The sequence below is a fragment of the Pinus tabuliformis genome, chromosome 9 (genome assembly GCF_031772625.1).
Source record: "Pinus tabuliformis cultivar Carrire ecotype Pingquan chromosome 9, CPIR1, whole genome shotgun sequence".
NCBI lineage: Eukaryota > Viridiplantae > Streptophyta > Pinopsida > Pinales > Pinaceae > Pinus > Pinus tabuliformis.
In genome coordinates this window covers 2,022,829,594-2,022,845,488 of record NC_142307.1, presented here as the reverse complement: position 1 = coordinate 2,022,845,488, position 15,895 = coordinate 2,022,829,594, and positions in this window count along the sequence as shown.

Below are 15,895 nucleotides of genomic sequence, written 5' to 3'. Positions count from 1 at the left end.
TCCTAATTTCATGTGCATTTGAAGACTTTGTTCTGGAGGCAAAATTGGATCCATTTTGGATCACTCCTCCCCACTGGAAGCTTTTGGACCACCAAAAGTTGGTTTTAATTGTCGAGTAAGTGAGGATAAAGTTCCTTCACTTTTCCAATATCGATCCATCGTGCTTTAATCAGATTTGTACCTTTGATTCCAATTCGAAGATACTCAACATTTCCCTGTCGCGAAGTCCTTATCCTTCTATCAAGAACTGTATCTTCTTGTAGCTCATTGAGATACTCGGGAAAAATATCTTCAATGGAAGGTAACTGACCTTGCTGTTCGGGATCTTCAATCAATGAAGGCTCATACAATTGCACGTTTTCAACATTTACGATGGAATAGATCTGCATAGAAGCTGGTAGATCTAGGCGGAAAGCATTTTCACTAATTTTGTCAAGTATTTTGAAAGGACTATATCTAATTGGTTTCAACTTCTTACCTTCCCCTTGCAGTATTTCTTTGCTAATGTACAACCATATTTGATCACCAATTTGAAAACTATGCTCAACTCGATGCTTGTCATGTCGCGCCTTATACTTTGCTTGGCTTCTTTCCAGCTGTTCCTGTATTGCTTGGTGAATTTCCTATATTTTTTCAATGAAATTGGTTGCTTTGTCCACATCACTGTGTCCATCAACTGCTATGTCTTTACCAAAGACAAAATCCAAGGGAGACTTTGGTATAAAACCAAAACAAGTCTCAAAAGGAGATCTATGAGTAGAAGAATGTTTTGCATGGTTGTAAGCATGCTTCACATAACACAAATGATCATCCCAAAGTTTGGGATGCTTGTTGCAATATCCTCGAAGCAACTGTATCATTGTCCTGTTGACCACTTCTATCTGACCATTTGTTTGTGGATGACATGTTGTGATCTTCTTTAACTTTGTGTCCATGAAATCCCATAGACTTGACCAAAATTTCCCGACAAACCGAGAATCTCGATTGGATACAATAGAAGTGGGTAACCCAAAATGAACCCATACATTTTGAAAGAACAACTTTGCAGTTTGTTCAGCTGTGACCTGTTTATTACATGGTGTCAAAATACACATCTTACTGAACCTATCCACAACCATACAAATAATCATGATGTTGGGCAACGGATCCCCCCACAACGGTTTTTGGGGCTTGTAGCACGAATTTTGGTTAAAAGTAATGTAAGACCCCGCGAAATGCAGACGCGAAGTTCGAAAGTCTAGGGTTGTCCACCCTAAAATATTTTAATTTAATATAGAATGTGTCGGCCTACCCATGGTCCGTAGACCATGGGAATGTATAACTAGAGCAAGGCTCCAAGTGTAGAAGTCAATTTTTAGTTAGTGTTGATCTGGAGTGATATGGGTTTTTGAAAGCGATATTTGCTCTGAGTCTGTAAGTCTGGATCTTGGGTTGTAGGAATAGGAAGAGGTTCCGCAACTGTGTGCGTAGAGCCCTGGTAGAGTATGCAGTTGTGTGTACGGACCCTTGCAGTTGAGTGCGCAGGGTGGAGTTGGGATTGTAACGGAACAAAAGTTTAATAAAAGCTAAGTTGATTCTGAAATATTGTGCATCTATTCATAGATCTGTATATTTATGCTTTTCTTATATGTTTATGCATCTCTTTACAGTTTATGATTGCGCACACTTGTTATGAATGTTGAATGATTGATAAGAATATCATGCCCACAAAATTAAGTTAAGATCTATAATAATAACTTAGTAAGGATAAAAGATCTAGACCGTGCCTCTTCGCGCTTTGTACAAAGCTACATGAAGGTAAGACAGCTACAGTGTGAGAGCATAGGATCAGTTTGCAAACTTCCTAGACTTCATCAAGACATCCCTAGGGCATGGAAACCTGGTTCCAACGTCCTCCCATACTACCTTGGGTGAGACCTCAGTCCGTGCACCACGGACTGTTGCCGAAAGGGCCGTTAGTTTTGGGGTTTGTTCGGCTAAAACACTTCTGAACCTGGGTCAGGCCCCAACAAGCCAACAAATGGTTCTGTTGCCAGGACTGGGATTTGCCTAAGGGATGTATGATGTTGGAACACTGGAATCCTACGAGGAAGGAAATTGAAGAGTGGTTGGATCAGAAGATTCACGAGTTCGTGACATAGGAAAACAGATCTCCGTAGATATCTGAGAAATGGTGGTTGGATCACTACGTATATACGGAAATCCACCAGATCTTCTTGTTGAGGGACAAAGTCCCCTAGGGTTTTGGGTCAACACCCTAGTAGAGCGGGGGTTATCTACAGTAAAAAACAAGCATCCCACAAAGCCATGATACTTAAATAAGCAAACTACGTGAAAAGAGTTGCACTTGGGGGTCCTTCGTTCGGGTAGATCCAGCCAGGGTCCAAACCCTCTTGGAGTTCCTTTCGATCCTTAGACCTGCAAAACAACCAATTTAAAGAAGTATAGCAGTATATGGACCAAGTATCATATAGAAATCAGCTTCATAACATATTGAAAGGTAGTTAGTTATACAATTGAAGCAATTATTCATACGTAAACCATAACATTAACATCATATGCATGAAGGAGATTGCTTTCGGGAACAAGACAAATGTTTCTTTATTGCAAATAACTAAAACAAAGCAAGGAATGATATCACCTGAATCTTCCTCTTGTTGGCTCCAAGAGAAACCATCCTCCGGATCTGTCCAATCCCAAGTCTTCAAAAGGCTCCTTCCATGACTCATACAAAGATATCTCAACTAGTGAAATAACATCAAAGCTCAAGGAAACAAGGGTTTCCTATAACGGGGGGAGTGTTGGAAGCACAAGGATCTTCAGACCTAATCAAGTATAATCTCAGCAGAGTAATTTTCTCTCTATTCTCCTCTCCTTAGGCCTTCCCATTGAAGCCTTTTATACTTCTCCCAAAAGTAGTTTTTTAGTTGGGAATTCGTTGGGAACAGTTGGGCCACGGGCACTAATAGGTAATCAACACGTAAAACCCATGATTTCCACCCAAAATTAAGGAGATTTAATTTTTTTAAGTGTTTTAAGACATATACGCAGGTTGGGTATACCCGGACCTGTGTACACACGCGTTTAGCTCAGGGCAATGTCACGTATAGGGAGTAAAACACTGTTTTTTAAGTATTTGGACCAGGTCTGGAAGGAGGGGTTGCCCTAGGCCATAAATGGAGCATCACAAATATCAAGGGTGAGATTTGGAGCTATAATAGATGCCCCCTAATATATGAGGTCAGAAGGGGTACATGATGGCCGAAATGTATTAAGTACATGGAAAGGAAACCTGTCAAAAATGGAGAAGGACTTCACTAGATTTTAGCCTGCCAAGCCACAAAAGGATATCAGAAAGAAACACTGTCTGAGGCGGGCATACCCATGCTCAGAGAAATTAAAGCATGTCCACATATCAAGTACAAGAAGATCCACTAAGTATATAAGTATAGAAGACTGGAAATACATAATGGATCATCAGATCATGATCGAACAAGTACATGTCTGAATATCACATATAAGAATGTCAACGATGCTGAAGGATGAAGTTGATCATTAATATCAAAGACTGATCCCAATAGTACCAAATGAACATGATGGAATAAGATGGCACTACACTGCAAACTCGGGTGCTAGCATATAGAATGTCGCCATGAATGACTGCAACATATAAGGTGGAATGGTATCAACTAGCAGCAACAGGAGCAACTGTCAAGTGAAACAATGAATGCTGATGCAACCCAAGGTCTTCACTGACTGTCGTGGTACATTTCTACAAAATGGGAATAAATGACTTGAAGTCGACCATGTGAGAAATCATTTGATTACCGGTCATTGATGTATACCATTAACAAACGCAAGACTACTCACCGATAATGATAATGAGAGTCAAGGTACCTAGTACAATCTAACAAGTGTGAATAGATGAGCTAAAGTCGAACACCTGGAAGAATCTATCGATCAGGAGACAATGATGGTTTCCCACTGTCGATAGCGAAGGATCTGCCACTAATGACTGCAAACCCCAAGGTACTGCCAAATGGACTCTAGACCTTTGCCCCAGAGCAATGAGTCGTAGTTGATGGGGAAAGATCGTCTAGAAGGAAGGCATTAAGGCATCCTTCATCAATCTAGTGTGAGTGTAACCCGTAGGCCAATAATGTTGAAGGAATCGGACGAAAAAGATGTAGTAACCCAACTGAAGCACGTTCCCGACGTACACAAGATGTGGCTAGCGCACGACAGAAACCCTCTGAGCCAACCAATAATTAAAGATGACATAGAGGTGAGGTATCCACCAATAGGGTCAAATGGAAACCAAGGTACTGCACGAATCCCAATGTGTGATAGTGTAAGATAACGTCGAACACAAGGGAAACCACTCAGTCAAAGACCCATGATATTAATCGATGCTAAGCACAAGGTGACCTATCAATAATTAAAATAGGGCCAGGGTGCGGCTCTAGGCCTATCCTCAGAGCAAGATGTCATCGTCGATAAGGACAAAACCCGCCAGCAAGAAGTCAATGGAGACCTTCTCAAATTGGCACGAGTAAAGGACCAATATAACTAATGTGATGATAGATAAGACACTGACAAACAGGGATGGCCGATTGAAAAATGAGTCAAGAGACACCGCAGAGAGGCTGACTCAGGCTATCTTCCCTTGAACAAAAGCATGAATCAGTGATGACTATGTGGCATCATATGATGACTCTGTATAAGTTCGTCATGCAAGAGGCACAAATGAACTCTCCATATGATTGGAAGAGATAACCAATCGAAGGAGAACTAACTCAATAACAAGGTTAAGTCATACCTAAGTCAAACTAAATCCCGCCCAAATGGAGGAGAATTTGTTTTGAGTGCTTTGTTCAAGGGAGACACGACTGACTCTAGCTGCTAACAGTAAATGGAAATATTGTCCCATTCCTACTCTTTTTTGGAATATATAATTTTTTTGTCTTTTTCTTTAAGCTGGAAAAAGAGTAAAATAATGCTATAGTATAGTGGAAAGAATGAGTGTCAATGAAGCAGATGCTCTAGTTCCTGGGATTGGAACAATCCTATGCTCAATGCAGGGAGGCGAAAACTGGTCGAAGACACTCAAAGGTATGTTCCTTCCATGGGTCATAGGGTGTCGAGTTGCAGAAGCTAAGGGATTGCAAGTTTGATTTTGCAGATGAAATGGTCAAAAAGTGGCTTAAACACGAGTCCAAGTGAACCCGGCTCAAGGCCAAAAGTTACAAATGGTCGAAATGCAATGCAGTAGTACAACTCAACATGAAAGAGGCTCTAGGGTATAAGGCTAGAACGAAGTGAAGAAGTAAAGAGGAATGAGTCTTCATCGCATAAGTCATGGCGGGACTACATAGGACTCCCGAGCCTACTCAAATCAAAGAAGCATGGGAAACAAATGTTAGTGAAGTGCTAACTAGGATGCCCATGAAAAGGATGGCTCTACCATCGTGCCATGATTTAAAAAATCGGCAAGTGAAGATGGTTTACTAACCATAACACGATGGGATCGACCCTATGGAAAGTGTATCAACAAATGGGGGCTAGTATGCATGATGCAACAGAAAAATGGCTTCCCTAACCTATATGCCAGTGAGAAAACGATACTTACCATGACGGGTCAGCAGTCATGGAACCGTCTCAAAACTGTCGAAAAAGCATCCAAAATGTCTTGAAAAACAAACCATTCTCAACACTCCAAGCTCCCAAGTTAAAAGTTACATGAGACAAAACAAAATCAAGTTTTGAAAAAATTTGACATTTTGAAAGATTATAAAATAGTTTTTTGACTCACCATTGTTACCGTTTGAGTTGAGAGCACAGGGAGTGGAGAAAAGAAGCAAGCTTTTCCATTTGCCGAATTCGACCATTCAAATCTTCCCAAAATCACCAGGTAACCCTTAAACTTGTCTTGCATTCATTTGTGATTGGTTTTAAAAATTTTAATTCAACTTTCACCATTGAATTTATTCAAAAACTTTGTTGCGACGTATACACGGGTTGGCTATATGCAACCTATATATACGACCTAGACGCAGCTGTGTATGAAACAAACCCGCGTATATGTCGTTTAAACTTCAAAACAAAAAACTAATGGTCCAAACTTGTTTTTTCTCAGGATTCCAGTCACTTGGAGGGAAAGGGAGCGTGCCAGATTGGATGATGAGGTTATGAATGATCCACAGGCCTTAGATGCCTTAAGAGGATGTGGTTTGCTAAAGTTCTTCAAAATGCCAAATATGAAGGTAAACACTCGCTTGATCGAAATGCTCATTCACTACTGGAGCATCGAGGATGACTCATTCATGATTGACCAAATTCCACTAAAGATAGAGATTGAGGATATCTATTTCATCGTAGGCCTTTCTCGAAGGGGAGAGGTAGTACATTCCACGGGCCGATCATGAGGTAGCCTCTCTATCGAGGACTATGTGCATATATATTGCCCGGGTCATCTAGAAAAGATTGGAAGTCAAATTCCCAATTTTTGTATATTATTTTGGACACACTTATGTACACTTAGGATGTTTTATGATATATATATATATATATATATATATATATATATATATATATATATATATATATATATATATATACAGTTTTGACTTTTTGATGCTTGATTTTATTGTGATGAATGAATGATGTGCCAGTCTAAAGCTTGATTAGTGATAGAATCTGCTAACTAATTATGAGATCTTGGAATGTACAAATAATTAATGTAAGTAAATGATCTTTGCAACAACCTCACCCTTAAATACTGGCGATATAAACATGGATCCCTTACTCGATAAATGTTATTCAATTGTGACACTATCAGTTGTGAATTAAGACAGACTACCAACGAATCGATTCCATAAGAAATAACTTTGGATAGTAAATTAATGATGGCAATATACTCAGCCATATTATTTGATGCAGGACCAATGCATACTCCCCTTGACACCATCAACTGACTAGTTGGATAGTAGATCACCTAATTTATGGAAGCGAGGTTTTGAGTGTGCCGACTAGCACCATTGGCGAATCCAAAATAGACCAAGTCATCCATCAACACCTGCCACAACAGACAAAAAAATGTTGATATTAAAAAATCCCTATGAGATATGTACAAAAATGCAAAATGTACAAAGAAGCCATTGCCTAGCTACTATTTAAGCAAAGTGCTTCTTAAGGTAGAGCCCGTTTCGAGGCTCTGCCAACTTGTTTCCTTTAAAATCGAATAACTCATATGCCCCTTTTTCTAAAACTTGCTTAATTATAAAGGGACTGTACCACTTAGGCTTGAACTTGCCTGCCCCCAAGGCATCCTTATCTTGGTCATAGACCAAGACAAGTTCGCCATCATAAAAGACTCGAGGACGGACAACTTTGTCATACTGAGTTTTAACCCTTTTCTTATGAGCCTCAATGATTGTGGCGGCATCTCAATGCTGCTCATTGAGATGTTCCAAATGAAGGAGGCACTATTCGAGACTAGAGGTCTCTGGAAGGAGCTCAACAACTAGCTTAAGAGATGGAATTTCACATTCAATCGGAAAGATAGATTCCAGCTCGTAAACTAACTGAAAAGGTGTAAAACCTATGGTAGTCTTTACCGAGGTTCGGTATGCACAAAGAGCCGGATACAACATAAGATGCCAATTGGACTTATTTTTGTCGATTGTCCTTTGCGGGATTGTCTTAAGGGTTTTGTTCAAAGCCTTGACCTATCCATTGGCCTGAGGATAATATGGAAATGAGTGCTCCTGATGGAAACCCAAGTTAAGAGCCAATTCAAACATTAGTTGATTCTAGAAATGACTGCCATGGTCAATGACAATCTCTCTTGGAATACTGAACCTTGAGATAATCTGATTGAAAAGGAAAAATGCCGCGATTTCACTATCGTTTTTATAACTGGGCATGGCCTCAGCCCACTTTGTGAAGTAGTCTACGGCCACGATAATGTACTTGTGATTCGTTGCCGAAGATGGATTACAAGTTGTAAAATCAATACCCCACTTAGTAAAAGGAATGACAATGACAACGGGGAAAAGAGGAGCTGGATGTGCACGCATCTTCTGAGTATAAAATTGACAGGGGTGACAGTGTTTGAAGCTTCAACACAATCTTTGAAGAGTGAAGGCCAAAAGTAGCCGGCACGCAAGTTACTCTGGGCTGTAGAAAGCCTTGAAAGATGACCACCACAAGGTCCACTGTGGAAATCATTGAGCACTGACTCTACTTCCTCTAAGGTTAAACAATGCCTAAGCATTGAATCAACCCCTCAGCAATATAATGTATCACCAATGATGACATAGTTCTTAGCCAAGTGACGTAATTTTTTACGTTCATCCTTAGAGAAAGTAGAGGGAAACTTCGAAGTTTGGAGACAGACAATGATATCTCCATACCAGGGGTCTAGTGAAGAGATGAGGAATAGATGTTCATCAGGAAAACTTTCCTCATAAACAGTAACCTCTCCACAAGGTAGCTCGGAAATTAACTCCGCGAAAACCAAAGATTTCTCAGACTTGGTGGACAAGAACTCGAGATCAAATTCTTGTAAAATGACAATCCATTGATTGTATTTGCCCCCAATCACTCACCTACTAAGGACAAATTGGAACGGATTAACTGCCACTAAGACAAAAGTTTTGCGTAGCAAGATATAATGGCGGAGCCGCTAGACAGCATGGACAGCTGCCAAGGACAACTTCTCAACATGAGAATAGCGAAGTTCAGGACCTACCAAGCCTCGGCTCAAGCAATAAATCACATGCTCCATGAGAGCATCGTCTTCTTGAATGAGAACCATACCTATGGTTGATTTTGAAGTGGCAAGATATAAAATGAAATCCCTACCATTATCCAGTGGACTCAAAAGCAGGGCAGAGACTAATGCCTTTTTCAAGGCATCAAACAACCACTGCGCAAAGTTGTCCCATACGAATGGAACTCCTTTCCGTATTAAACGCATAAACCCTTTAGTGATCTCGACATAATTCACTATAAACCTTCTTAAGAAATTAGCCTTCCCCTGAAGATTTTGAAGTTGTCGAATAGAGGACGGGGGAGGCAACTGAATTATTGCTTCTACCTTGAAGGGATCAACTCGAATCCCTTCAGTTGACATGATGAACTCTAGAAACCGATCTGATGTAACCGTGAAAACACATTTATTTGGATTCAGCCGGATCTTGTAAAAATGACATCATTCGAAAACCAATTGAAGGTGACTAGGATGATTGATTCTCTTTCGAGAACGAGCAGATAAATCATCTAAGTATGGTTCGATGATATGCTTAATGTCGTGTATGACATGGCCCGCTAAAAAATCGCTCTAGTATTTTTAAGACCGAAAGGCATATTTTTGTACGCAAAGGTACCCCAGGGACATATGAAAGCTATCTTGTGTTGGTCTTCTGGATGGATAGATATTTGATTATAACAAGAGAATCCATCCATGAAGGAAAAAATCTCATTACCCGCACATTCATCAATTATCTGATCAATAAACAATGTGGGGTAATTATATTTCGGACAAACTTTGTTCAAATCCCTAAAGTCAATGCATACATGGATTGTTCCTTGCTTTTTACCAACTAGAATTGGATTAGAAACCCAATCTGTAAGAGGAATAGGGTATATGAAACCCGCCTTGAGCAGCTTCTCTACTTCAGCTTTAATAGCTACTGCTTTCCTAGGATTAACCAGCCGAAGCTTTTGACGAATTGGCTTAGCATTTTCATACGTCTTGATCTCATGCTGAACGATGGATGGATCAATATCAAGCATTTCTTCATAAGACCAAGCAAATACGTCTCGAAACTCTTTGAAGAGGTCGATGTAAATTTGAACTTCTTCAGGGGAACACTCAGCTTTGATGAAGACATTTTCTATCACGCTAGGGTTCCTAGAGATGTTTATTGATACAGTTTTTGAAATGACCGACATGTTACCTTCGGCATGAATGTGTGCTGGAGCTAAAGGGTTTGAAATTGTACAAACATTGCTAGTGAGAAGATAGGAAAACTTGGACTCAACCTCTCGTAATGGGGGAAGAAAATATGAACGATGGTGTAGGTCTCCCCAAGGTCAATCTACACCAGTCATCGATTCTATGATCGCTTCTTCCAATGGTAAAACTATATCTAAGCAGTCCATAGCAGAGGTAGAATCAAGGGTCCAAGCTGGGGCCACATCACCATCTAACTCCTCTTCAGAGAAAGGAGTAGAATGGTTGTTTGCAGAGTTGACGATAAACTGATATCTAAGCTTTGCTGCAGACATAGGAAATGCCATTCCACCAACTTGTCCTTCATCTAATGTGGTTGTAGGTGAAGGCAAGGTCCATGGGTCTGAAAAATAATGAGTTCAAAGGAACTCTTCCCGTGAAGACTCCTTGGATGATGAAATGACATTGATTCTAGCAATAGGAGAGGGAAAATCAAATGTACCCATCAATGAAGAATACATCCCAACTCCCAGATTCTCAGTAGGCGAATGGGGGTTATCCACTAAGGGAACAGTAGAATCCAAAGTTGCTCGAGGATCAACTGGAGAATAATCCAATTGATCAACCTTAATAATTTTCCCTTCATAAGGAAAGCAAATAACACGAAACATAGTCGAAACAACAACATCCATCTCGTAGATCCAGTTCCTTCCTAAGAGGAGATTGTAATCTAGGTTAGCATCAATGACTTCTACTTTGATATTAACGACCTTTCCTCCAACACATATAGGAAAGGCCAAGATAATGCCATGCGACCTATGAGAATGTCCATCAAACGCTGTCAGGAGGGTAGGTGAAGGAACAACCGAAGGAGATCCAATGGCCTTCCAGCATGATATAGACATTACAGATGAGGAAGTCCCCTCATCTACAATTGTTTGAAAAATATTAGTTTTTCGATAAGTAGACTTGATTTGAAAGCCATATGATGAGGAAGTCACTTTTTGACATTAAGCATGTCAAAAGTGAGCACTAAGGAATTATTTGGATCAACTGCTCCTATCGCTGAAAGCAAAGCACCTCGTTGAGCTGGACATGACTGGAGGACCTGTAAAGCGGACATAGCGCATGGACTCTAGGACAGATCCTCAACAATGGAGTAATTCTGGGCAGCCCTAGCATTAGGGTTGATAGTCGCGCATTTAGCAAAACCTTTCGGTATCTGAGGTATATTCTTGACAGAGTGTCGCTCAATATGAAGTGGGTCGACAGTTCCAGGAGCAGGTTTGTCCTTGGATGTTTCAGTTTCACCATAATCATGTGACCGAGTCGCCACACTAACATTAGAAACCATCATGAAAACATTCGATGATTTATCCCCTTCCTAGTTGCCCCCTGGAGAGGTACGAGGATTTGAATTTGCGCCAGGAAGCAACTACTGCCCTTGGGGAAAAGGGTTGGTTAACATAGCTTGAGAGCTAGAAGACCCTTGATGCACTAACAAGTGCTGAGCGTCTTGAATTTTGGGGCAGAGATGAGTCAAATGGTCTCCAGTGCATAACTTGCATGGAAACTTAACTTTCTTCTTGGACTGCTTTCCACCCTCACCAACACTATTGCCGGATTTGTTTGTGTCAGCTTTCCCATCTTGACTCTTCTTCTTACCTCGTCCTTTCTTCTTCCCATTGGAATTTTGATTTTCCTTAGGGTTGGAAGTTTGGACAACATTAATGGAAGAGGGTTGGGAAGACAAAGAATTAGACGAAGTGACGTGATTGGTAGGATCAGATTGTAAAGACAACTGCTGCAATTGCCTCAACAGGTTCACTGCATTGGTGTCTATCGATCCAACGATACCATCCACATGAGGACCTGGCTTCGATTTGGCTATATCAACCTTAGTCCTGAGAGCATCAGGCAAGATTTTCTGAAGAATCCCAGACTGAGAGTAAATCAATTCTAACTGCTGGGCTCGAAAAATAGCTTGCTCTTCAGAATAGACTCTGGACAGAGAGACATCCTTGGAAATCTCAGGTTGTAATGATTTCAAAAACCATTCGAGATGGTATTCAGGCAGAATTTCGGCTTTAATGAGCCTCTTTCTCCGTCTCCATTCCTGAATATGATCAGAAATGTGAGTTGCCATATCCTGATGGAAATTGGTCAAAAGTTTAGTTCTGGCATCATAATGGATGGGCCACTAGAAATGGTTTGGAAAAATGTTAGCAAAATCAGCGAAAGATGTAAAGCTACCCCTTGGAAACTCTATATACCACTTGGCCACATTGCCAGTTAAGGTGCGCTTAAAAAGTCTCAACCTAATCGAGTCATCGATGAGGGAGTTTGATGAGCACCACAAATGGAATGTGGTTACATGGTCGCTCGGGTCCTCACCACCCTTCCCATTGAACTTTGGAATGTCCGAAGGAAGTTTGGTTGGGATTGGAGGCCAAGCCAGGTTGTATTTGATTGGATCATTTGTTAATTTCATGAGATTTGACAAATTCAACATTGCTAGAAAAGGAGCCTAGGAGGACCTTGGGGATTCCACCCAGATTGGGTAGAGTTCCCAAAGTTCTGAAAATATTGGACAGTATTTTGAAAGGCACCAGGCTGCCCGAAGTAACTAGCAGAACCTACTGAACCAAAAGGTGACCCTTGTGGTCCAGGAAAACTCGAAGTTGGACCAACTCCAGCCGAAACACCTCCAAAACTAGAGAAGTTCCCTCCTAAAGCATTATAATGAGTCGATAACCCTTGATAATGATTCCAAGTGGTAGCTAAAGGAGGAATACTTCGAAGTGAACTAATTTTGGAGTATGGCATATTCCCTTGTTGGCCAAAAAGCGGATTCCTAGTTCCTATGCCACTAACTGCATGGTTAGTCCAACCTTGAAAGGGATTACTGCCTTGACCTATAGAAGAAAAAGGCATAGATCCTATCGTCGGGTTGAAATGTGGTATATGGCCACTTCCAAAAGGAAAACCCTAAAATGAAGCCGATCCACTCATCATGGATGTGGAGGCATTGAACGGAACTGACGGAATAACCTGTGACTGGGTGCCAAACGGGAAGAATCTAGAACTAGATGCATGCGCTTGGGAACTTCCACTTGTCGACGGAATGGAAGTAGACCCAAATAAAGATGTGCTATTAGTAGACCCAAATAAAGATGTAGAAGGGATGGAAATTGTTCCTCCCCCTTGTACTAATATAGGAGTCTGTGTGCCTGTAGCACCCACAGTAGATGCCATGCTCCTAGCAGTGGTCATCAAAGGGATGTGTGTGATGTGACTTGGACTTGAAGGTCTATGTGTCGGAGTCCCAACGTATACTACTACGTTAGGATGATAAGGAGGCAGAGGATAATTTGGAGCCGCTAATGGCTCTGAGAGTTCTTCTACCTCAATGTTATCTTCCGACTGGAGTGTTCCTCTCTGGCTCTGTGGTAGTACCAGGCCTGTCTTGTACACGAATGCCCCCAAGCAGAGGATTAATCCCTGATGCGTCGGCTGCCACTGGGTGAAAACCATTGGTTGTATTGCCTCTAAACTTGGTGGTGAAAGACCACAAAATCTTCAAGACCGTCTAGGCGATCAGTCAACCACTTTGAATTTTTTATTAAGATCTAATTAAAGACTCAAGAAAAATGAAAGCTAGGCCAACTAAGAGAATAGAGCACACACTAAAAAAAATTTCGTAAAAGATATCAACCAATGAAACAAATTTCAAGTATTTTCGCTCCGGGTGATGAGGACCGGACACCAAAATACAAGAAAATGAAGTAGGGGCCTTCTGAAGATAGTCTGGGATAATGACGGCCCAGGCCTACCAGCGAAGGTATCAGAGGAAGTTACACTGACCTCCAAACAACAGCCTGTGCCAATGCAAGCCCCCAAGCTTCGTAAGGGTGCCCTCCAGAAGTACTGTTGAGAGTGATACAATGTTGACCTCAGGTGCCATAGGATTCCCCTCCACAACCACCTATGTAGATCCCTAGGAGAAGCAACTAAGGTTACCAACTCATGTTAGAAGCTAGGTGGAATAGTCTTGAGGTAAGATCCGAGAAGTAGGAGAGGGGGTATCTCTCTTCCTTATCTTCAAAAATCCTCTTGCTTAACTCCCAGATCCAGAGCTTTCCTAGTCTCCCTAATGCTATTGGATTTGCACTCACTATTCAGACTTCTATGTTTGACAGTTTAAAGTGGCCTTGGAGAGTTTTCTCTCCACTCGCCTAATTGAAGGCCCTAAATATCCTAAAACTTGTTGGTGTGTCTAAATTGGCAATATAAAAAAGTTCTAGTATATTTTAGTTAGTGCTTGTTTTTAAATGGGCTGTTCTTAAGTCAAGGGATAAATGAAAATGAAACTTGTGGTGTTTTTTGACGCAAAAGAAATTAATAAAAACCAAACTATATGCAAATGCAATCGTTTTGTTCTTTGATGAAAGAAATTTCTACGAGGTTCTAAGGAACTTCTAAGAAAGAAATAAATTTCTCTTTTCTTTCCTTTTAACAAGCTTCACACTCACAAAAACTAAGAAAAACTATGGATGCTGTACAAGATGCACAAACTATCCTAATGCAATGAGTATATGCTGATGCAAAAAACTTAAGACTACTCTAAAACAAAGAATGAAAGTAACTTGTTTATCGCTTCTAATTAGCCACTTAAGATGTTTAGATAGAATACAAGTTGCTAATGCTCATTTTCGTCCAAACACTAAAAGCAAATCTCAAGACAAACAAAATGCAATTTCACTCGCAAAAAGAAACCAAATCAAAACAAGGCAAAAGAAAGAAAAAACCAAGTTTTCAGGAATTTTTCTTCAAAAGCAAAAAAAAAAAACAACTTTTCAAAAGTGCTCCAAATACTATTGAAAACTTTGAGACTGAAGGATAGGCAACAAAAAACATTTTGCAAGTTATCAACTCAAAATGGGTGAAAACTCAGCAAAATAGGTGTTTAAAGATGCTCTTAATGACCAAAAAGCAGCAAAAAGAGCTTGGTGACAATGATCAAAAGACCAAGAAAGACAACTTTCAAAATCGTCACTCAACAACTTTCAAAAAGCGAGAAAATCAAATGGCCACAAGATGCAGTTTTGACACAAAGCAAGAAGATCACAAAGATAAAGTTTATCACAAATATTGAAACCAATCTTTCTACTCTGGAAGACTAGAATAGCCAAGATTCCCAGAAAGAAATCTCGTGTGCTCAAACACAAATGATGATAATTGCGAAAAAACAAAACAAGACCAAAACTTTCCACAATAAGGGAGAATTCAAAATTGGAAACTTGCTGTAAAACTAAAGACTGACAACAAATATTGACTGCTCAGGAAACCCTCAAACCAACAAACAAATCTTCAGAAACAAAAAGATTTGACAAAATCTTGGAAAATTAGGGTATACGCGACTGTGTCAATACAAAGTTGCATGTATACGTGGTTCAGCCCAAAGAAACCTACGTATACGCGGGTTCATATGGGGAAACTTGTGTACATAAGTTACTGCAACCTAAAAAAGCTGCATATATAAAAGTTCACAAGAAAAGCAAAAAAAGGGGTCTGAAGAAACTACTCAGACTTGAAGTCTAAGTTCCCATAGGAACAGACAAACTAGTTATAGCAAGAACAACTATGGCTGAGCCCTGATTGGCTTATAATAACCCAAACTAGGAACAACAATATTGTTGTCCCCAGTGGAGTCGCCAATTCTATTGAGGGACAAAGACCCCTAGGGTTTTGGGTCAACACCCCAACAGAGCAAGGGTTATCTACGGTAAAAAATAAGTATTCCACACATCCATGATACTTAAATAAGCAAACTACGTGAAGAGAGGTGCACCTGGGGGTCCTTCGTTTGGGTAGATCTAGCCAGGATCCAAACCCTCTTGGAGTTCCTTTCGATCCTTAGACCCGTAAAACAACCAA